Source organism: Balaenoptera ricei, chromosome X (genome assembly GCF_028023285.1).
Source record: "Balaenoptera ricei isolate mBalRic1 chromosome X, mBalRic1.hap2, whole genome shotgun sequence".
In the NCBI taxonomy this organism is placed as follows: Eukaryota; Metazoa; Chordata; class Mammalia; order Artiodactyla; family Balaenopteridae; genus Balaenoptera; species Balaenoptera ricei.
Genome location: NC_082660.1, coordinates 20,968,433 through 20,976,241, shown reverse-complemented (window position 1 = coordinate 20,976,241; position 7,809 = coordinate 20,968,433).

The following is a 7,809-nucleotide window of genomic DNA, read 5'->3' as shown; positions in this document are numbered from 1 at the left end:
TGAGTTTGCTGAAGGAGAAATAAGAAGGAAAATTGACAAGGTACTCAATTACAACCCTTCTCTCTTTTTTTAGTCAAAGGGGTAGAATGGAGGTAGCGTCAGGTAGAAATACCAAGGTGGGATGATGCACAGAATATTCTTCTCCACAGTTATTTTCCCCCTGGCCGCTGGGTTTACCACCTCTGAAAAGCCCAAAGACCTTTCTCCACTGTACCACTTCTTCTCATCCCTGTTTCTCTTTGGATCTCCAATTCTGTCATTGAAGAGTTCCTATAAGTGTTCATTGAGTTGAATTGCAGTCGAGGTTGGAGAGACAAGGGTTATTCAAATGTCCTTGGTTTCAGATCAAGTATCGATATAATATTTTAATAAAGCACAATTATACCTAAAGGTGGTGGAAGGTGGGTTCGTTCCAGATTTGGCAGAAAATAGCTTACAGTTTAATGCATCTCTACAGGTTTTGAAGTTATAATCTATGTTTGAAAATGTATCCAAAATATGATGTTGTGGCACTGTGACATGTGATAATAATGGTGACATGGTCTTCCAAACAAAAACGTTACCAAGTGCTTTTAATGTGCTGGACATCACATTAGGTGTTAACAACCTTGATCGTTTGAACCATATGACATCCTGTGAGATAGGTAGAATTATCTCCACTTGGTGAATGAGGGAACTGAAAGTCAGAGAAGCTTCCCCAAATTCACAGGACTAGTTAGGAAAACGTGTAGATTTCAAACCCAGGTCTGCCAAGCCTGTGTGTGTCCACTATCCCGTGACACCGCAGCACCTAGAGTTTCCTGCTTTCTCCCTTCACCCCTGTCAAATAAAAAATTATTCAGATACTTGTAAAAGACGGTAAGGAAGACAGTTCAAGAAGGGGACTACTGCAATGGGGGACAGAGATTGGGCTCAACTCCAAATACAACGAGGATTAGTGGAGATTTATAGCCAAGGAGCAGCGTGGGAGCGGCGCCCAGAAAATTACTAAGAGGAAACATTAAGGCTAGTGGGGTTCTTGCTAGACTGACTCAACAGGATTCTTGCTGAAGGTAGACCAGGGTGATAAGAGATATTGAGGGTGGAAATTGAGAAGTTTGATCAGATATCAAGGATGGGGGTTTTCACTAAACTGACTCAGGAGGAGTCTTGCTAAAACTGAACTAAGCAGACCAAGAACCAAGACTACAGTTGAGGCATAGTCAGAAAGAGAACTCAGAAGAAACTGACTCAAGTTTGGTCAAAAAATCATTGTCACCCCTTGGGATGGAGGTGGTAGCAGCCATAGCGGATGGAGAAAGATAGATGATAGGTGTATATCTAAGCATGGCAAGGGAATCGCACAGGAAAACATGGCCAGACCAGTGAATAGCCGAGCAATGATGGAGAACTGAGGAAGGGGCTACTCCCACATATTCCCAGATATGACAAAGCCTAAGAAAGCTGGAAAAGGTTTACACTGAGAGCCCAGATTGGAGGAGCTGTGTCTTCTGTGGTATTGCATATTAGAATAGCAATGCTAAACAACAAGATCCTACTGTATAGCACAGGGAACTATATCCAATCTCCTGGGATAAACCATAATGGAAAAGAATATCTTAAAAAATAATGTATATATGTGTAAAACTGAGTCACTTTGCTGTACAGCAGAGGTTGGCAGAACATTGTACATCAACTATACTTCAATAAAAATAATAATAAAGAAGAGAAATTCTCCTCCTTCTCTGCCTATGTTGTTCAGAGCTTGTTAGCTCAGCAGATTTGAACAATGAGTTTAGGGTCAAAAGCTCATCCCCAGGTGATTCAGTTTGGTAAACATGTGGTATGGCAGATTGCATTATTATCCTCAATTCCTGACCCTTCCCCACATCATACCCTTTTAATTAAGGCTTTGCAATCCCTCTCACTAGAAGCAGAGTAGATTTCCCCATCCCACTGATATTGGACTTGGCCATGTGGCAAGTTTTGGCCAATGGGATGTTAGCAGATGTGATGCAAGCAGAGGCTTGAAATGCACCTTTGCAGATGGGCTTGTTCTCTTGTGTTTCTGCCATTGTTGTCAGCAGAACACGTCCCAGCTAGCCTGCCAGTTCAAAGAGGAGGAAAAGCATTTGGAGTAGACCTAGACCCAACCATACCTTACAACCAAGCCTAGTCAAGGCTAGCCCGAATAAGCCAATCCCCAGGTGCATGAGGAAGAATAAATAATTGTTGTTTTAACACAATGAATGAGTTTGGGTGGTTTATTATACATCACAGTCGTGGCACTAGCTGACTGATACATGAGGATATCCAGACACGAGCAGGACGTGACAATAAGTGTCTAATGGTGTGCACACGTGTGTGTGATGCCCTCCTGCACTGTGATGAGATGCAACAGTCCTTCCAGAGCATCACTTTCATAGCCAGAAGGACCACGCGTTTACATACATACCAATACTAGGGGAATCCCTTTGTTTTTTAAACTAAATTATAGGACAGCTATTTCTTTTATTTATTCTTTTCCATTATGGTTTATTACAGAATATTGAATATAGTTCCCTGTGCTACACAGTAGGTTCTTGTTATCTATTTTATATATGGTAGTGTGTATCCGTTAATCCCAAACCCCTAATTTATCCCTCCCCCCTTTCCCCTTTGGTAACCATAAGTTTGTTTTCTATGTCTGGGAGTCTGTTTCTGTTTTGTAAATAAGCTCATTTGTATCATTTTTTAGATTCCACATATAAGTGATATCATATGATATTTGTCTTTCTCTGTCTGACTTACTTCACTTAGTATGGTAATCTCTAGTTGCATCCATGTTGCTGCAAATGGTATCAGTTCATTCTTTTTTATGGCTGGGTAGTATTCCACTGTATATATGTACCACAGCTTCTTTATTCTTTCGTCAGCCCAGCTGTTTCTATAATGCCCTTAACTCCTAAACCTGATGTCTAACCTCTAACCCTGAACCTAACTTTAACTTCTAACAGCTAACCCTAATCCAAACCTCTAACACTAACCCAAAATCCTAACTCTGATGGTTACCCAAATCCTTATCCCTAAGCCAAGTACCAGACTCTACCCACAATCCTCTCACCCCAAACCCTATCACATGACTCTAATCCCTAACCCTAACCCCAATATATAAAGCTAATCCCTGACCCAAACCCCAGTCCCTTTCTCCATGACACTCTGCTTACCTGCCACAACTCCGCCCCTCCCCCACCCCACCCCACCCCCGCCACGCTCCCTCCCAGGAGGAGCAGCTTTTCTAGAGAAGGACTTGCTATTTCCCACAACCCTTTAGGCCAGGCTAGGCCAAACAGCTGGAAACTCTTTGGTCTATACTTGCAGGTGCCCCCAAGTAACTGAGCCTCTTAGGCCTGACCTTCCAATCCCAGCATCGCCCTTATTGACCCATCCTGCTCCAGGAACATGTCATTCCCCAGCCCAATCCTGAGACAGGATGACCAGCTTCAGTTCTCTGGGAAATTAATTCAGGAGGAAAAACTCTTCCTTCATAATGTTCACTAAACTTATTTAGTTTAACTCCAACTTTGGAGCCAGCCTGCCTCGCCACTTAAATCCTAGTGCAACCCAGGCAAGCTACGTAACTTCTCTGTGCCTCAACTGCTTGCTCTATAAAATGGGTTTAATAACAGCAGCTCTTTCATAAGGTGACTAGAAAGATTAAATGAGTTAATATATAAAAGCACCTAGAATGGTACCTGGCACCATAGTAACCACCAAATAAGTGTTCGCTTTTGTTAACATTAATATGACTATTACCAAAAAAAAAAAGTATACGTTTTCCTCTTCAGACTCCCACTTACTTTTATAATGAGGGCAAAAAACCTAAACGTGCTTATTTTAGAAATTTTACAAAGAACAGAAAAGTATAAAGGAGAAAAATAGCCCACATCCATCCAGTTACTTACATTTTGAGGACAAAGGATAATTTGACTTTGCTAACAGTCTGCATTTTAGTAGATTTTCACTTGCTGCAGCCCCGCCCAGCCAAGCAGAACTGTACTTTGATTTTATTTTGCTCTTGGCACTCAACTATAATTCCAGGCATAACATAGGGTCTCTGTATGTTTGTCTTTCCCACTAGGTTGGAAGCTCCTGGAGGAGAGGAACAGTATCTCTTTACTCTCTGCATGCCCTGGAACACCCAGCACAGAGCCAGACCAGGAAGATGCCTCCTCAATGCCAATACGCCTGGCTTCTCCCAGCTGTACCACTCCAGAATTCTGTTTCACAACTCTTTGCTCAGAAATGCAGGATTCTAGCAGAGCTATCTCTGAAATAGAATGTAAGGTGAAAAGAATTCCCCCATTGTGAATTTGGTGGGGGGGGGGGGGTGGAGGGCGGTCTGCAGTACCTCTGCTCAAAGATCTTAGAAAGGGTGCTTTCCTCTGTTGGGTAATTGCAAACATTTTTTCCCACAGACTATGTGGCTCATTAAAGTGGTGATTTTCCACTTGCAGGTATAAAAATGAAGAGAAGGCTGGGCAAAGCCAGGCCCCAAAGAGACATGGCATCTGCTAGCTGCCTGCCAAAGACCACTAAACAATAGAGGGTCCTTTCTCAACACAGATAACTATACTCTAATCGACATCAGTCCCTCTCTTAAGGAAGCTTACCAAGTGGCAGCAAATGCCATCCCAAGCAGTAAAATGAGAAATAGAAACATGAGGCTTAATGTAGCACGAACATGGGTTTTGAGAAAAATTATTTTTTAAGAAAAAGTTGGGGGGCTTCCCTGGTGGCGCAGTGGTTGAGAGTCTGCCTGCCAATGCAGGGGACACGGGTTCGAGCCCTGGTCTGGGAGGATCCCACATGCCGAGGAGCAACTAGGCCCGTGAGCCACAATTACTGAGCCTGCGCGTCTGGAGCCTGTGCTCCGCAACAAGAGAGGCCGTGACAGTGAGAGGCCCGCGCACCGCGATGAAGAGTGGCCCCCACTTGCCACAACTAGAGAAAGCCCTCACACAGAAACGAAGACCCAACACAGCCATAAATAAATAAATAAATAAAAATTAAAAAAAAAAAAAAGAAAAAGTTGGAAGGAGCAAGAGAGGATGGAACAGACATGTCAATTTCAGGGATAATCCTGCTTTCCATCCATGCTCACTTCTGTCCTCTCCTTTCCCTTTCATCTTTCCAATTGGCCTGATGTTCACAGCAGAGAGAGCTGATGTAACCGAGATTTTCCTTTCCCAGAAAGGCTTTTTGTGATGTTTCCATGCAAACCGAATAAACTTACTGGAAGTGAAGTAGGGGACAGACGCAATAAAAGAATGAATGTGCAAGTTTACAATCCAAAAGAAGAAGAGGCTCTTCCCCCAACTTATGAGCAGCTTCTAAATCACACAGAGCATTAGCAGAGGCAGAATATGTATGTATGTGGATGGATGAAATGCTTACGTTTTATATAAATCTATGCATCTGCCTCCAAAAGTGGACAATTAAGAAGTAGAAGTAATCAAAGCTTGACTCTGTATACCAAAATCCAGGAAAGTGCCAGGGCTGTCTTGTCATTGGTGTTTTTCCTCCCCCATAATAGATTCTCTTCCCTCTTCCATAAGCATTTTACCAGGCTATGTTTAGAATAGACGTCAGAGCTGGGAAACCAACTAGCAAAGCAAGACTTTCCCAATGGTGCCATCTGGTGGTACTTCTGTGTATTACAACATGGCTTTGACCTGACGCAGACACAGGGAAAGCAAAGGGCAAACAACTTGGAATTAATCCTTTCATGATTTTTTTTAAAAAGTCGAACCTTTGAGATTTGGCATTGGATCGTGTGTGGCAAGTGTCAAACACACAGGTGTTGAGAGAAAGTGCTGCCACATGACAGAAATCATACATTAAGAAACAAAGTTTTGGGTCGGCCTGAACACTCAGCTGGTTTCATGAATTAGGTTAACGCCCTGTCCATTTTTTTTTTAATCAAGCCATGAAAATGTTTACAAAAGACCTCTGGGGAGAGATTCGTGAAAGTGCAACTTCTAGGGAAAGGGCTTAGAATTGCTGCATTTTAGAGAGAGAAGAATCCCTTCAGCTGTGGGCTTCTGAACCTGGGGACCACAATCCTATTTTAGGGAAAGTGGACTCCTTGATTTTGAACATAAAAAGTGGTGTGTTGGCACAGATGGGCATTTTAACATAAAGGGCATTTTATCAGATTCTCAAAGGAGTCCGTGGCCTAGAAAAAGCTAAGAACAAATGCCTGGGATCCTAACCTAACCTCATACCCTGTTAGAAAATTCTGTCCACAACAGTCTCGACAAATTCAGTTACTCTCGGTTTGAACTTTACTGTTACGGAGACATCATTGCTTTGAGGCAGTTACTCAATGGTAATTACTTCGAAGCCTTCAGAACTTTTAATACTGAATTGGACTTCCCCAGAATGTCAACCCACTGGGCTCAGCTACACTCTCCACCCTATTACAGCGCGCTCTAGTCCTTCTCCAAGCTTGGATGGCCTTCCAGCAAGTCTCCCCCTTTCCAGGCTAAACCCACCCAGAACCTTTCATTTGCCATGGTTTTCAGATCCTTCATTTCCCCCTCTCTTTTTGTGAGACAACACTTCTTTGACATTGACAACCTGACGTAAAAAACAGAACGCCCTACCCCCCATGACAACCCCTTCCACCCACAGAGTGCCTGACTTGAACTTGTTCCAAACACCCAAGGCCTCTTTTTAATTTCTTCACCGACCTCTAGTTTAACCAAGAGTTTTTCACCCTTTCCAGGTTAAAGAGCACTGGCCTTAATAAACAGTAAGATAAAGGACAAACAAACCAGAAGCTGTGTGCTTCTTCTTTCTGCCATTGTTTGTATCACTTCACTCACCCCAAGCAGACCCATCCTTTCCTTCTTCCTGTTTCAAATAGAACATAAAAGCTTTTTTATTGCTATCATTACTATTGTTCTCAAATCTGAGCTTATTCTGGTCTTTTGATTTCCATCCTGAGAAATTTATGACATGCTTTGTGTTTTGCCTTTAATGATGCCAGATTTCTGGTTTTGTACATATCCCTTTAAAATCAAAGCTATCAAGAGCCCTCTGTGCAGCCTTGATGGTTTCCTTAGATCTGCCCCATTTTCTCTCTTCTCCAGCCTCCTTTGTGGTGATGTATCATGAACAGTTTTTCTTAGCAACCATTTTCTCTTGCTCATCTCTATCTTTTGGATTCTCTGACCATGAGCTCATGACCATATTTTTGGTAGATTTTTAAAAATCTTTTTTCCTAAACTCTGGACACATGCCTGGGGATCCCTTTCTTGGCTAGGTCAAATTGTCCTTGTCATTCTCTCCTATTTCCCATCACTCCCACTGTCACCTCATGGGTGATGATTAGGATGGGTGCAGCATTCTCCTTACGCTCTCATCAACACCGTAAGGCAAGAAAGGTAAACAAAAGAGACAGTGGGGGACTTTCCTGGTGGCGCAGTGGTTAGGAATCTGCCTGCCAATGCAGGGACTCGGGTTTGAGCCCTGGTCCAGGAAGATCCCACATGCCGCGGAACAACTAAGCCCGTGAGCCACACCTACTGAGCCTGCGCTCTAGAACCCGCGAACCACAACTACTGAGTCCACGTGCTACAACTACTGAAGCCCACGCACCTAGAGCCTGTGCTCTGCAACAAGAGAAGCCACCGCAATGAGAAGCCCACGCACCTCAACGAAGAGTGGCCTCTGCTTGCCACAGCTAGAGAAAGCCCGTGCGCAGCAACAAAGACCCAATGCAGCCATAAATAAATAAATTTAATAATTAAAAAAATAACATTTGCTGATCAGTTACCTTGTACC